Raw genomic sequence first — 11,061 nt, forward strand, 5'->3', positions numbered from 1 at the left:
CCTCCAGCCTGAGTATGCAGTTTTAAAACTGCATACTTGACCTGGCAAATTAAACCTTTGCCAGGCATAAACATTCCTTTTTAATACTTATCTGTCTCCCCTACAGTAGGCATAAGTGCCCATAGGGCAGGGTGCATGCTATTTAAAACGTAGGACATGTGTACTTAAGTTTTACCTGTCCTGGTAGTGAAAAATCTCCATTCATTTTTCACTGTGGCAAAGCTGGCTCTCCCGTAGACAAGCACTGGGTTACATTATAACGCATTCCAATGCATAACTTCAGTTTGTCAATTGCTAAAACGATCCAGGGATTACAATTCATATTAATTCAAAATCCAATATAATGGTCAGGTCGGATTTTTAATCATTATTTTGAAAATTCCACTTTTAGAAAGTTGGCATTTTCCTGCCGAAGTCAAATGTTTCTTTCTGCCATTGTTCAGTGTCACTGCATTGTTAATGGCTATCCTGGGGTGAGGTGTGTATTTCTCCCAGACAGTAGCCAAACGTTTTGGGTGTGGGGAGCTATTATTCCCCCAATAGGACAGTCATCTGGGCTGTATCCAAGAACTTAAATAAACTTAAAAAGGTACAAACCCTGTCACAAGCAGATGTAACTCACATCTAGGCTTGTCCTGCATTGTTCATTGTTCTGCTAGCCAGCTATACACCAATCCCATTGGAAGAAGGACTGCCACTGGAACCAGATTTGAGGGACCACAAGGAAGGGATTGCCAAGTACAATAGCCACACACCTGGGTGTGTCCAGGAAACTCTGTATAGGGGAAGGAGGGTTCTGTCATATTGGGTTTAGGTACAGAGGGGCACTGTCATGTAGTTTACAACAAACCACACTGGAAGTGCTGTAGAACTAGATAGATGAACTCCTGGGAACTTTTATGACATTGATCAGAGAGTGGTTCAGGAGATTCCCCCACCCACAGACTGCCACTAGGCATAATAAGTGGTACCCCCGGTACCCTCTTCGGAACACCTCTGGACCTGTGGAAGACAGAAGAAGGACTGCATCTACTGTTGACCCTGTGGAGAAAGACCCCAAGGGCTGGACCTGCTCACCACTTGTACCTAGGACAGAACAGTGGACTCTAAGGGTTAGTTGGCTAGCTGCCTGTTCAGTTCCTGGAACACAAAAGCTACAAGAAGCTCAAATCTCTTCTGAGCCCAGCTGACCACTTCCAACTGACTTCGCCTTGGACCCTGCTGGTGGCTTCTGGGAAACTGAGTCCTAACCACCAAATAGTTCCCAAAAATTACTGGACCAGTTAAAATGTACACTTTCCCCTTCAATACTGCAAGATTGGACACAAAAAACTTTATGTTCAAATATATTATACAACAAGCAGAACGCAGGAGAGGGGCTTAAAAAGCAGTGGAAAGGGAGAGGGATGAGTTTTGGGAGATGTACTAAGTGAGAAAAAGTGCATTATTTAGAGAAATAACCAAAAATTTGTAAGTCTTTCCAAACAGAAAAAGGGAGAGAATGTATTTGAGTTTTTGTCTGATTGTGTAAAAATTCCCTATCCGACTGAAAGCACCTGCACCCAACTATTTATCACAAAATATATTTATCAGGGGGTGTAACACCTCTCACACACACACTCCCCTTAAAGCTACGCCCCTGGTGGCCTGTAAACGCTGACATAAAATGGCCTTTGCCCTATAAACCATAGTTTGAACTATGATTCTTACAACAGACATCTGCCAGCTGGTCATGAAATTCTTTCGCAAGTAAAAAGCGAAATGAGTCATATTTCCGTACTCGTCTGTTCCTGCCTCTTGAGTGACATACAGTTTAACCTAGTTCATTCACCTTTGTACACACTAAGTATGTACCAGAATAACAGCACGTGCTGCACTTCCTTAATTGGTTAGCTGCTGTTTTATCACGGCCAGTTTTTTTTCAACTGAACCAACCTTTCCTCAATTTTTCTCGTGTCTCATTTTTCATAAATGATAGTTACTAATGCATCTGTATTATACAAATAGTAAAGCTATGGCAGAAGTGTCAAAGCAGAGCTGCATGCAGCTAGCTGGGCATGAATACAAACTCCATGTAGGCCCAGATTTACCGCAGCTTAGTGCCAGTTGCGCGGCAGTCAGCTATGGTGGGCTACGTCACCGGCAATCAAGTTTTACACACAAAAGCTATTTTGTTCCAAAAGACTTCTGTAGCTGCAATACCCATAACACTTTTCATCGCGCAGGATGACACTCACGCTAGCGCATGCAAAGGGACTCATCGAGGATTGGACAGAGCAAACAGCCCATGGATTTGATGCATAGCAACTGAGACGGCGTGAGCTGTCTTTGAGTGAAACAAAAATGTCAATGGAAACCTGGCACAAACGGTGCTAAATATCACAGATTTCCAAGAGCAAAGCGTAATATAAGTGGAATGGCGAATGTTCCAAGGCTTAGACTTTGTCGCTGTCATCCATAGAAATGTGTACTCAAGAGTGTTCCATACAGTACACTGTTGCCTTATCTTTGCGCCATAGCACAATGCTTTGCACTGCAATAAACCAGCATTTTCCCACACAGTCAGTCCATGACACCGTCGGTGCGCAATTCTTTGCAAGTTTGGTGCTGCAAAAGGTTTCCTCATCCATGCACACATCATTGGTCAAAGTGGCACCTACTCCCCTCTGCAAAGAGTTGCCCCTTCCTTTGAGTTGCTAGTAAATGTACAATGGTTTGCGACCTACGGAATTGCAGCTTGGAAGGAATACCCATTTTATGGCATTTCCAAATTGCTTTTCTGTAATGGGTCAAAAAAACTATTTTATTAGTCAAAAAAAACTTTTCTGGCTCATCAAATGGGATTCATACATTTGAAACAGTAATTTTACTTTTGCAAACCCAGTGATTTTGTAAATCATGGCGTTTGCAATAACAAAACTGTTGTTACCGTTACCCAGTTTAATGGTACTCAAGTCACTGGCTTCAGATGGATAAAAGAATACGTTGGCATTGTAATCATTCAAAGACAAAACCTGCAGACCACAACAATTGTTAGCAAAGAGTCACTGAGCTGCGTTGGTCTTCCACTAAGCATTTTACCCTCCTCACTGTTATCTTTTCAACCAAGAGGGATTTAGAACACATCTTGAGAATTCACTTCAAATCTTTATCTTTTTGCATGTCACGACCATGTGATTTTCCACTGTGCATCTAGGCATGAAAGGTATTGCACTACCTATACATTGAAAGTGATGTTAAAAAAGATGTGTTCTTCAACTGGAATGAGATTTGTGAGTTAACATTTGAAAAAATAAATGTGTCAGTTGTTAATGCGCCCCACTTGGGTAACTTTGATGCATCTAGGAAGACTATTGTAAATACAAATATGAGCAAGAAAGGTTTAGGGGTGACCTTACTTCAAGGAGTTGGGAAGGGAGAGAAAATCATTGCATTTACATCACATACTCTTAAAAATGAAGAATGAAATTATTCAAATATTGAAAGAGAAGCACTTGCTGTGAGAAAGTAGCCTCTTTCTAGCATGGTTACCCCCACTTTTGGCCTGTTTGTGAGTGTAAGTCAGTGTGTTTTTACTGTCTCACTGGGATCCTGATAGCCAGGACCCCAGTGCTCATAGTTAAAATCCTATTTGTCAGTGTGTTTTGCCTGTCTCACTGGGATCCTGCTACCCAGGACCCCAATACTCATAGTTTGTGGCCTATGTGTGTGTTGTCAGTAGTGCTTAACTGTGTCACTGAAGTTCTGCTAATCATAACTCCAGTGCTTATGCTCTCTCCACTTCCAAAATAGTCACTATAGTTTAGTGACTTCATATTCTAATTCCAATTGGCACACTCGCCCCCCCCCCCCCCAATAAGTCCCTAGTATATGGTATCTAGGTACCCAGGGCATTGGGGTTCCAGGAGATCCTTATTGGTTGCAGCATTTCTTTTTCCACCCATAAGGAGCTCATACAAATCTTTCTTCAGGACTGCCTTTGCAGCCTGAGTGAAATAGTACCCACACTATTTCACAGCCATTTTTACAGAACTTAAGTAACTTATAAGTCACCTATATGTCTAACCTTCATTTACTGAAGGATAGGTGCAAAGTTACTAAGTGTGAGTACACCCTTGCACTAGCAAAGGTGCCCCCACGCTGGCCAGGGCCAATTCCCTGGACTTCGTGATGGCGGGGATACCATTACACGCATGCACTACATATAGGTCAGTACCTATTGACCTATATGTAGCTTCAGAATGGTAACTCCAAATATGGCCATGTGAGGTGTCTAAGATCATGGAATTGTCCCCCCATTCCAAATCTGGTATTGAGGGGCCAATCCTATGCATCCTGGGGGCCCCACCATGGACCCCCAGTACTGCCAAACCAGCTCTCTGAGGTTTGCACTGCAGCTACAGCTGCTGCCACCTCACAGACAGGTTTCTGCCCTCCTGGGGTCTGAGCAGCTCAGTCCCAGGAAGGCAGAACAATGCATTTCCTTTGGGAGGAGGGTGTTATGTCCTCTCCCTTTGGAAATAGGTGTTACAGGCGTGGGAGGGGTAGCCTCCCAGAGCCTCTGGAAATACTTTGAAGGGCACAGATGGTGCCCTCCTTGCATAAGCCAGTCTACAACAGTTTAGGGACCCCAGTCCCTGTTCTGGCGCAAAACGGGACAAAGGAAAGGGGAGTGATCACTCCCCCGTCCATCACCACCCCAGGGGTGGTGCCCAGAGCTCCCCCAGTGTGCCCCTGGCGTTAGCCATCTTGTTTTCCAAAGTGTGGGGACACTCTGGAGACCTCTGAGTGGCCAGTGCCAGCAGATGACATCAGAGACTCCTCCTGATAGGTGCATACCTGGGTAGGTAGCTAATCCTCCTCTCAGGGCTATTTAGGGTCTCTCCTATGGGTGTCTCTTCAGGTTCAGATTGCAAGTTTCCTCCAGGAATCCTCTGCATCATCTGCTTCAGCTTCTGACCGTCAGATCAACTGCAGACTGCTCCAGGAACCACTGTAACTGCAACAAAGAATCCAGGACGACTCCTGTGACCTGCAACTTCAGCTCCAGCTCCAGCCAGAAACTGCAATAGTTCTGAAGACTTTCTGTCTTCATCCTGCACCAGAAGAACCAAAGGAATCCCCCTTTGAGTGACAGAGTCACTTCCCTGCTCCTGCAGGCACCTTCTGCGATGATGACTGGTTCTCTGGGACTTGTCTTCTGATGACGAGCATGCTCCCTGGAACACAGGCAGTGGATTGATGTGACCCAGACTGCCCCAAGGTCCAGTTGTCCAAATTTGGTGGACGTAAGAGCTTGCCTTCCCAGTTTGCAACAGTACCCTGTGCACCGCATCATCTCCAGCTCCTTGGGCTTCTGTGCACTTCTTCCAAGAATCCTTTGTGCACGTTGTAGGCCAGGTCCCCATCCTGCGACGCACAACTCGCTGACTTGTTCCCCTGTGGCGTGGGACCTTCTTTTGCTGTGCTGCACCAACTGCATTTTGCATCTTCTTTGTCTGCGTGTTCTGGGACTCCTGTTGGTGCTGCTTGGTCATCTGGGGGCTCACTCCAGTGTTGGGAGCCCCCTCGGCCTCCTCAGTCTGAGTTGAGGACCCCAGGTCCCTCCTGGGTCCAGGCAGCACCCTTTTGACGCATACGGCGACCTTGCTTAAACCAAGGCTTGTTGGACGATTCCAGTGATGCAAACAGCCTGCATCTAACATCTCGATGTGGGACATCTCCTGCACCATGCAGGAACCCGCAGCCATCTTCTTTGGTGCTCTTCTGCACACTTCTTCTAAATCGAGAAGCTACTTTTTCGCCATCTTCTAGGTTGGCAGGCGCTTCTGTCCTTCCTGGAATCTTCTGCGACTTCTAAACTTGGTCTCCTCTCTTCACAGGTCTTCAGGTCCAGGAATCCACCATTTGTTGATTGCCGTCTTGCTTGATTCTTGCAATATCTCTTATCACGACTTGTAGTGTGTCCTGAGGAAACTTGCAGTACTTTACTCCTACTTTCCTAGGCTCTGGGGTGGGGTATTTTACTTACTTTTGGTGTTTTCTTACACTCCCAGCGCCCCTCTACACACTACACTTTCCTAGGAGGAATTCGTGATTTGCATTAAACTTTCTTAGTATATGATTTGTGTTGCCCCTAGGCCTATTGCATTCTATTGTATTGCGTACTATTTGCACTATTCTATGACTGTTTACTTACCTCATTTTGGTCTCTAGTGTATATATTGTGTATAATACTTAAGAAGGAGTATTGTCTCTAAGATATTGTTGTCCTTGTGTCACTAAAATAAAGTACCGTTATTTTTGGTAACACTGACTATTGTCTTTTATTGTGTATATGTACTGTGTAACTATAGTGGTATTGCAGGAGCTTTACATGTCGCCTAGTTCAGCCTAAGCTGCTCTGCTACAGCTACCTCTAGACAGCCTAAGCTGCCAGAACACTGCCTACATTTCACTAATAAGGGATAACTGGACCTGGTATAAGGTGTAAGTACCTAGGGTACCCACTACAAACCAGGCCAGCCTCCTACACTTGCTTGCTATTACGCCATTACCCATTTTAAGAATTATTTATGGAGTAAGAAATTCACAGTCAGGACTGGCCAGAAACCTCTCACATATTTGTTTTAAACTGAGATAGCAGATCAACCTACTTTACAAATGGATTTTATGATTAGAAGATTATAGTTTTAATATAAAATATTTCTGAGGAAAGACAAATGTAGCTGCAGAATATTTATCATGTCTACCTCTGGAAAAAGGGGTAAGAGAGGAGGAAAAGCATGATACTTGTGTAAATTGGGTGATGAAAGTTCCAGCTATTTTGGGAAAAGAACATTAAGACATGTGAGGTTTTCAGGAGGTTTAAAATGTATAATACACGGATGGCCAGATAGAGTAAGAGAAGTTGTGGTTAAACACAGTAGGGCTCGCTTAGTGCCTCCATTTAAAATACACATTTTTATTTAGCATTTCTTTCTTGATGGTGATATTTTACATGGATTTTCACTCATACGATTATGTACTGAGAAATCACTGTACATGCAGCTTGGTTCTTCTGAGCTTTGCTGCCATTCATTTTGTACCCTCTGTCCAAGGCTAGGCACACAGAACGTGATGCCCTAGTATTGTGATTGTCCGTGGAGACAGCTCTTCACTTGCAGACATATTATCACATCTGCCCTGCACCTCTGACACAGTGAAACATGAACAGTGCTTGCGTTATAGAAACTGCCCCTGCACTACATTAAGGAGAGGAGCAATTTGTCTGGGATTATCCTGGCATGCTGAATTTGAGCGTTTCGGCTCGTAAACAGCCCTTCTTTGGTGACAACTAATGAGGAAGAGTCATATAGAGAGATCAGATTCCAGCCTATTTATGCACTTTGGTGCACAGCCCTGAGGAGGAAGGTGGTTAAAAATATTTGTTGGTGTGATTACCCACCGAAACGCGCGTCGGCGATGAACTGGATGGCTGGCTGAAGACCTGTACTCTTACTTCTTGATCAATACAGCTGAGGCTTTTTGAAAATATATATTTGTGGATATATCTTGGATCAATCAATAAGAACTTTCTTTAGAATCATAGGTTTCTTTGAAATATAAGGACTATATAAAGGCGATTATAGAAAAATATACGTGGATGAAAGAAAAAAACGTTTTTTACAGCTGATGATAAATTTAGGCATTTATATTATTGTTGCATGTATGATGTATTAGTGTATTCAAATTTTCTTTTGTATATTTTTAAATAGGAAAGGTTTATATTGAGACTGTCGTGAATTGTGTTATTTGTTGTGTATGTGTCTGAAGTCTTGAGTTTTGTCTGTGTGTAACATTTGTCTTTTTTGTTTTTCCATGTCCGGTGCTGATTCAATTGTATTTATTGTATATTATTATGAATAAATATTTGATAATTATGTATTTGTATTTGTTTATATGTTAGTTAATTTTTTGGATTATTTGATGTTTTGACTGTCTGTTTGAATAACCTGAGAGAGAAGAGTTTTTTTCTTTGAATAGATTATCCTGGCATGCTGCACACAATGCCTGAGATTCCGCTTGTCTGATTCTGACCTTTACTCTGCACATGACAGTAGCCTGCACTACACCAGACCGGCTTTCTGGCTTCTCTGTACATGTTAATCAGGTATGGGAGATCCTGGCTGTCCCAACTGATCTTGCAGCGGGTACTCTCACTATGCTCTCAATAGTGTAGGTTGTAACAGATAGGAGTGTACCAAATTAATAACATCATGGTTGAATAGTTTATCTTTTTCACCATTTTCGTAACGCTGGTTACCAAGTTTTGTGTCGCTTACCTAATAAGCGGAGGTCACGTTTTTTATGCAAGAATAAGGCTGTTGGAATAAAGGTTCTAAATGTATTTTCCACATCTATCTTCTGTCTCATTTTGGGTTTGCAGAGTGACAGCAAAAGGGTAGATCTGTTTCCACAATTTCCTTGAGAATCTGAGTTTTCATGTTCGAGATTGCAAAACCATTTAGTGCCCTGATGTGTTTAGGGGTTCAGATGGTGCACTGTGAGCTAGTTCGGAACAGTGTCAACATTTCCTGATGGTATACATGGACTGAGACCCTATACGCTGATGTTTATGTTCACCAGGTACACAGTCCTACTTGATTCATAGGAACAGTTTAACATGGCACCACCAAAGTTCTAGGTCAGGTTCTTATTTAATCGGTCCAGAGTAGTTGTTAAGAACCCATGGTGTCCCTTTTCACCTTTTTATGGAGGCATCCATGGTGTTAGGGATTAATCCTCATCAGCTGAACTGGAAACATCTATTTTAGTCTGTAGTTTGTTCTAGCTTGAACCTTCAAAAGGATCACCCCAATTTAGTGTTTCCTCTATGAATCCTATTTTTAAAATGGTGAACGTAGTTAACATTCCAGTTAATGGCAGATAGGCTGTTACAACGTATTTGGCACTCCCTCTCAAGGGTGGGGAAGTCACGTTTGTAGTAGAAGCCCACAAAGCATGTAACTGCAGAGTTTTGTATTCATGAGTCGACCTTACTGCAGTCGATACAAATACAGAAGCATTTCATACATGCACTGAGGTGACAGCATATAATCAATACAGACCACATCACCACATAGAAATAGCATTAACATATCAGGAACGCCACAAATGGTTCCAAGGCTTCTTTCCACATGCACTACAAAACTTGAGACTGGGTCCCCACAGTAATGATGGGGAGACCTGGCCCATCTTAGCGGGTTGGACACTATATCCAAATTTAGCACCACTGAATGCTGGTGAACTCTGTACTCTATATACAGGGTTGGTTTGATTATACAGATGTCTTACTCAGTTTGTTATGCGAATAATAACAACTGTCCCAGCAAGGTCTGTTCAAGCTTTCCAGCCACAGTTAGCTGGGCCTGCAATTAGGCCTGTCACTAATAGTGCAGTTATGGGTAAGGTTCCCACCAGATGGGAAGAGACTCTGTTCTGGATTGCTCAAAAACAAATCAGCTTGAAGCTTTTGAACATTATGGCTCTTGGACTACAATCTCTGCTGCTGTATATACCATAACACATGGTACACCATAAATAGCTGTTTTGCCAGAGGTGCTAAAACACATTCAAAATGAATACTAGGCTGACCCTTTCCTATTCTTGGGGACGAAATTTGTCATAGTTTCTTCAATTATACCAAGTAATATTAAAGGGGAGGCAAGTTCCTCTACAAGATCAAGAACGTGAGTTGCCGAAAATGATTGCTGAACCTATACATCTATTGTTCGAGATAATTTGGGAGCCAGGCCTAATAAGCCGCAGCTTAAAGACAAATCTGACCAAGATAATTTCAAACAGACATGCGACTCCTCTAACAAACGCTGGGACAAACAGAAAAATAAAAATAAAACAAAAACACGAGGTGGATCTCCACAACCAGAATTATAACTGTGGTACACTTATACAGTCTGATAGGTATCAGTATATCGATACACATCCTCCTCGTTCCTTTCAGGACTCACCAGACAAAGACTCTGATGGCCTGAGCACAGGCATGAAGAGTGTGTGAAACAGTGGTGGCCCGTCGTTTAGGGTGGAGGGGCCACCCCCCCCACCTTTTGCCCCTCATGAAGAGTGTCTGTCAGGCTGAACAAAGGCCAGCCTGACAGACACTCTTCATTTTCAGCTCAGACAGCCAGGAGTGAGCCATGCGTGATTTGCGCAGACTCCTGGCTGCCTGAGCTGAACTTTGCTGGGCTGAGGAGGTCACAGCTTCTATGGGCGTGACCTCCTCGGCTCAGCAAAGGTGCCTTGAGGCCCTCCCCTGGGTGACTAGGAAAGCGTCACCCATTGACACTCGCCCTGGGCGCTTCAGGTTTAAGCCCTGAAGCGCCCAGAGCGAGTGTCAATCAGTGACACTTCGTCACAGAGTGGGGTCAGCAGTCTCACTGACCCCATCCCACTCTGTGACGAGGCTGGGATTGCTGCCTTCCCTCATTGGCTGACCTAAGGTCAGCCAATGAGGGAAGGCAGCAGTCCCAATCCTCCTGGGACCTGGAGGCTGAAGGTAAGTGTGTGTGTGTGTGTGTGTGTGTGTGTATGTGTGTGATGTTTGAAATTGAATGTTTGGTGCGCGTGTGCATGTTTGAGTGTTATGAGTGTTGTTAATGGATGTGCGTGCGTGTGTGTGTGAAAGAATGAGTGTGTGTGATCTTTTAAAACAAATGTTTGGTGCATGCATGCATGTTTGAATGTTATGAGTGTTAATGGATGTGCGTGTGTGTGTGTGAAAGAATGAGTGTGTGTGATGTTTTAAAATGAATGTCTGGTGCGTGCGTGCGTGCGTGCATGTTTGAATGGTATGAGTGTTGTTAATGGATGTGCGTGCGTGCATGCCTTGTGTGAAAGAATGTGTGTGTGTGTGTGTGCTTCCTGCCCGCCCCTCTCCCTCGTAAAGCTGCCGGCCGCCACTGGTGTGAAACCGAAAATGGATTCACAATGCTTATCTGACAGCATCATAAAAACAGAAGAGAAACTTCCACAACAAAAACTCCAATTCAAAAAGAGGAAAGT

This window comes from Pleurodeles waltl, chromosome 1_2 (genome assembly GCF_031143425.1).
Source record: "Pleurodeles waltl isolate 20211129_DDA chromosome 1_2, aPleWal1.hap1.20221129, whole genome shotgun sequence".
In the NCBI taxonomy this organism is placed as follows: Eukaryota; Metazoa; Chordata; class Amphibia; order Caudata; family Salamandridae; genus Pleurodeles; species Pleurodeles waltl.